Genomic DNA, 6,000 nt, shown 5'->3' with positions numbered 1-6,000 from the left:
TAATTTTTTTTTGGCCTCAGCTCTAAAGAGAATATATTTCCATGAGATTTTCAAAATTGCTTTATGACTGAGGATTTTAATTTTTGCATCTGAGGGTCAAGGACAATAGTCGTGTTATTATGCCTTGTGGGTTTTTTTTTTAACACTTCAAGCAAATTCCGGTCATCCCTGGGAGGCATACTTTGAACATCTCTGCAGTCCCCGAGGAGAACAATCTTCTGTAACTTTGAAGCCAAACAGGATTTCTGAAAAGGAAGTTACAGTCAATTGAGAAATCTCAGTGGAGCGTGAAGAGCCGAGGGATCCCGTGGTGGGGCTGCAGCTGGGACTGTCCGGGGTAGAAGTGCCCTTCCTGGCAGAGGGAGACCCCACAGGCAGCATGGCGGGCTTGCCCGAGACTGGCTGGGCCTTGGACATGACTGCATCCCAGAAACTACAGCCCAGAAAACGCAAGCGTGCCTTCCTCATCACTGCTGTGGGCTTGACCATTCTCTAATGAGTTTAGGTGATTGAAGCAGAGCAGACAAGCAAAGCCAAAACAAAATGAGACTCCACTCACCTTTTCCTTAACAGACGTGCTCTGGAATATGGCAGAAACAAAGAATCAAGGGCAATGAAAGTTTAGGGGCTGGTGTCCGTGGAGGAGGGTGGTCCCCAGAGCTCCAACCCAGTCTTCCCAGAAGTAATTCCTTGGCTCCTTCCTACCCTGCCCGGCTGCAAGGAAGGAAATGCAGGGGTGTCAAGAGACCGACTGCTTCCTGCGCTTGGCCTGCCTGCCCACTTATGTGACCTCCTGCCACCTACCCTAGGCTGCCTGCTCAGGTGCTGGTCTCCTGTGTTCTGCTGTGCCCTACCCCTCGTGTCCTCTTGCTACTCCCAATTGATTACATCCCAGCTTAGCTTAGCATTTCAGGCCATTTGCAGTCTGTGCCCAAGAGCATCTTCCCTTTCCCTCCTACATGGGTCTACCCTGGGTTTAACCAGTTGGGCATCCAGCTGTTTCTCAGAGTCCAGCACTTTCCTACTCCCTGCGTTGGGTCTTACACTTCCCATATTCCTGGTGTCTCCTACTTCGGCCTACAGAAGCTGTCCATCCTCCCAGGCCTGATCTCATGTCACCTCCCCAGTGATGGTCCTCTGGTTTTCCTGAGCCCCATGCAGGCATTGGTGCCTCTACCATGACTTGCACCTGGAGCGGCAGCTGCTCATGTCTTCTTTCTAGAGCCTCTGTGGAACCAGGGACACGGCTTGTTCATCTTTATTCAACTCTGTCTGCTGCTGCCCCAGCATGGAACCTGATGCAGAAGATGGATTAGTAAGTGCTTATCAAATGACTAAATGTTCTAAGAACAGGAACTGGTAATCTAATTCACACTGAAATGTAAATGACTAATAAGGTTTCATGTGTGGTCTTCCCGCCAGGCTTGGCATCCCTGAGGTGGGAGTGAAGGTGGCATAAAATAGGATGAGGTGGAGGGTTCAGAATCTAAACCAGGAAGGCACTTGGTTCGGCTGTGGCTTCTGGGCAGGCTTGACTGATTGGGGTCATTCAATGGGGTCACCGAATTAGTTATTGACTGGGTTGATTGATTGGGGTCATTGATTGAGGTTATCACCCCAGAGCATTGCACTGGGGGACTGAGAGGCTCTGCCAGGCCTGCTCCAAGCAGAGCACTCAAGCACATTCACATCCCTGGCAAAAGGCATGAGCCTCTGGGAGGAAGGGGCAGACCCAGCTTCGGGGATCAGAAGAGCAAGGACTTCTAAGAAGGTGATAGCCTCCCTTGGTGGCCCTCTGATGCCCTTGAGTGTACCTGCCAGGTGGGCTGGGTGACTCTGGCTCCATATGGGAGGCCCCTAGCCATGCCATGGCGCCTACAACCCTCGGCCTCTGTGCAATCGCAAAGCTCCTCACTCCTTGCCCTGTCGAGGTGGGCAGGAATCAGTCACGGCTCATTTCTGTGTCCTGCTGCCTGGGCCCTGGAACATGCCAGCTGTGTCCCAACCACAGAGATGCCTAGACCCAGACACACTTGGGGGTCCTCCCTCACTCCAGCTCCCTCTCTCAAAGGGGCTGAATAGACAAGCCTCCAGGGCCACAACTTGTTTCTTGGAAAGCTTACTTGGACATGGTTCTGACACTGAGTCGGGCAGTTGGCAGGGTGCCTGGCTCCTGTTTCCAGCTCAGGCTGTGGCTTTGCCAAGCACCTTGCCCACTAGAGTTTGTGAAGAAAGGCCCAGCAGGTCCCTGGATGCTCTCAAAGGCTGCCGCTCCTCTTGAGTGGCTGAATACAACAGTCCCTCCTTGAAGTTTTATTGAACTTCAGGAGCCAGCTGTGCAGAGGAAAGAAAAGAACTGTCACTGAAATCACAGAGAGGGCAGGACAGCAGGGAGGTGAAGGAATCTGACAAATGGGAGGGCCACAGCAGCCAGGTATGGAGTGGCTGGTGAGACCAGCCTGGCAACAAAGTGAGAACCTGTCTTTACAAAATTTTTTGAAAAATTAGTTGGGCATTATGGCACATGCCATAGTGGTGGCCATAGTAGTGCCTGTGGTTCCAGCAATCTCAGGGGGCTGAGGTGGGAAGGTCGCTTGAGCCCAGGAGGTTGAGACCCAAGTGAGCTGTGATCATGCCATCGTGCTCCAGCCTGGACAACACAGCAAGGCTCAGTCTCAAGAAGTAAAAATATAAATAAATGTTTTAAATAAAATACATTTTCAAGTTCTCCATATAACATGCATTTTCTATTCACTCAGTAGTTTTTAAATCTGTTGGGTTAATAAATGGTAGAGTGTAGCTGTGTGGATGTCTTCGCCTTGTTGAGCCCTGAGATGTTTTTCCTGTTGGATAAGGGTAACGACACCAGCTCTACAAGATCTGAGAGGATTGAAAACACACAAGAGTTATCCTGTATCCATCCACATCCATACCCACATCAGTCTACGCTACACACTGCTCCCAGCTGAGACCCTGGTCTGTCTCTGTAGTACATATTTATGTATTTATTCCTGCCTAGCATGCACTTCTCCTCCCAATAACACCTCAATGTCTTTATGGAGGAGTCTTTGCCTGGTGGGGATTTGAGGAGGTCAACACCAGTTGTCTGCCTCCACCTGGGGCAACAGCACTGCTTTCTGAATGCTTCTAGCTGGGTTTGTTGAGGGAGCTGAGGATTTTACTAAAATTGTTACCATTATAAGATTCTTAGTTGAACATTTTTCCCCCATATGCAAGAAAACTGTGGCATTTCCATTAGCACTGTGGAAATGGCTGAGACCCAGGAGCATCGATGGGTGTGTCACATGTCACCTTGACCTGCCAGGGAGGCCCTGGAAGAAAGCAATGGAGAGCCTCTGGGTTCTCATGGGTCTCAGGGAGGCAGGCTAAAGATCTAGAAGGCTTTCAGAGAGGGATTATCTCCATCCTGAGTGGCTGGGCTCTGATGCTGTTCAGGGAGGAAGTTCACTTCTGCGACCTGTCCATATGAGTTTCCCTAAGGGAAGTAAATAACGGTTCCTGCCAGGACAAAAGGCCAGCCTGTTAGAAACCACAAGCAGAAAGCCCACCTGTGCAGTGTCGGGGCCCTGGAGAGGGAGGAGTGCAGCTCTTCACGAGAGAAAGAGAGAGATCAAGGTCTTGTTAGTTTCCCCCACTCTCGCACCACGTGCATCTGTCAGGTTCTTGTACCACTAAGTATTTCTCTGAACCTCTCTCCTCATCTAGAAAGCAGGGTGTGATATTTGCCCCTTATAATTGTCATAGAGATTAAATAAAATAATGTGAAACCATGTATCGGAACTGCCTGGGATATGGTGGGCACTTGATAAATATAGTCTCCTTGGCCATGGGGTGGACTTCAGCAGAGGAAGAGAGAAAGGACCCAGCATGGAGGAGGTTTGTGGCCTCTGCTATGATTGGGGGACAGAAATAGCAGGCAGGAGAGAGAGAGTGAATGTAGTGAGGGCAGGAAACCCAGCTGTAGAATCACAGGATTTGAACCACAGAGTGAGGACTACCCAAGACCTGTACACTGGCTGGGCACCTGTACAGCACCCCCTCCTCCCAGGGAGTTCCCATCGCCAGGGTTGATGCCCGTGTGTTCGAGGAGCATGTGGGGTGCACACTGAGGGACATGCATGAGTGGATGTGGGAGATGGTGGTCAAAATAACTCACACTGGAAAATCTGTCCCCTAATGAGTTGTTCCTCTCAAACTCAACTGCCCAGCAAATTTAATTTCCAAGTTTATCCATGTTATGATTATGTTATTTTCAAGTCATCTCTTTTCCCGAAAGGCCCCATGAAAGAAGGCTAATTGGATGCAGTTTGTTGTAGAAAGAATATTCAAAGCCAGGCGAAGCCTTCTGTTCCTGGGTGAGGGGCCAAGGCGACGATGGCCATCCCTGACGGGGTCTGCCATGTCACACCTGCCTGGGGAGAGGAAGGGTGCTCACAGGGTCCTCAACCCGTCAGTTCTGGACCAGGCAAGGTCCCGAGCATGGAGGAGTCAGGCAGGCTCCTTCTCCTGTTTGCCCTGTGCCTTCCTCTCAGGAGGCAGCCTCCTGCCCTCCATCAACCTCGGATCTCACTCCCAGTGTTTCCATTTCCCTTTCTGAAGACACAGGCCAGGCCAGGCTCCCAGGAGAGGAAAGATGAGTTTCTAATGCAAAACAGGATTTTGTGGAGCCAAGCTTCGAATTTGGAGGCAAGCTTAGATGGAAGCAACTTCTGTCTTTCATCAGGCAGGGGCGGGGCTTCCATTTCAGGCGACCAGAGGTGGTGCCGGGCTGCTGAATGTGGAGAGGTCCCCTCAAGTCAGCCAGGAAGGCTCCGGAGGGATAACTGGGGGCTGGTGACCTTGAACCCCCTTGTCCTGGCCCTCTCTCCTCTCTTCCCTTTCATGCTGTTGAAAGGTGAGGCCAGCTGGACTTCCCAGGTCAAGTGGGGACTTGGCGAACTTTTCTGTCTAGCTAGAGGATTGTAAACGCACCAATCAGCACTCTGTGTCTAGCTAAAGGATTATCAATGTACGAATCAGCACTCTGTAAAAATGCACCAATCAGCACTCTGTATCTAGCTAGAGAATTGTAAACTGACCAATCAGCACTCTGTAAAATGGACCAAGTAGCACTCTGTAAAATGGACCAATCAGCAGGACGTGGGTGGGGACAAATAAGGGAATAAAAGCTGGCCACCCCAGCCGGCAGTGGCAACTCAGGTCACCTTGTACACTGTGGAAGGTTTGTTGTTTAGTTTGTCACACTATATCTTGTTGTTGCTCACTCTTTGGGTCCATGCCAGGTTTAAGAGCTTTAACACTTGCCTTCCAAGCTGTAACACTCACTGTGAAGGTCCCTGGCTGTTTTTTGTTGTTGTTTTTTTTTGTGTGTTTTTTTTTTTTTTGAGACAGAATCTCTCTCTGTTGCCCAGGCTGGAGTACAGTGGCCTGATCTCAGCTCACTGCAAGCTCTGCCTCCTGGGTTCACACCATTCTCCTGCCTCAGTCTCCCAAGTAGCTGAGACTACAGGCGCCCCCCACCACACCTGGCTAATTTTTTGTTTTGTTTTGTATTTTTAGTACAGATGGGGTTTCACTCTGTTAGGCGGGATGGTCTCGATCTCCTGACCTCGTGATCCACCTGCCTTGGCCTCCCAAAGTGCTGGATTACAGGCGTGAGCCACCACGCCTGGCAGCTTCATTCTTGAAGTCAGCAAGACCAAGAACCTACCGGAAAGAACCAACTCTGAACACACTGTGAGGGCTCCTCTCACTTGCAAAGTTTAGTGGGGGTCTGGTGGTCCCCAGTGGACCACTCTAAGTGGGTGCCCCAATTCAGCCCCAAGAACGAAGGCAGCTGCCCTAATAGGCAGGGATGCCCTAATTGAAGATCATCCCTGAGTCAGGAACACAGGCAAGGAAGAGGCTGGGAGGGCAACAGCCTAAACCAAGAGACTGACAAAGATCTGCTGCAGAATCCGACGCAGAGCCAGCACGGGA

The sequence above is a fragment of the Papio anubis genome, chromosome 11, assembly GCF_008728515.1.
Source record: "Papio anubis isolate 15944 chromosome 11, Panubis1.0, whole genome shotgun sequence".
NCBI lineage: Eukaryota > Metazoa > Chordata > Mammalia > Primates > Cercopithecidae > Papio > Papio anubis.
This window is presented reverse-complemented; position numbering follows the sequence as displayed.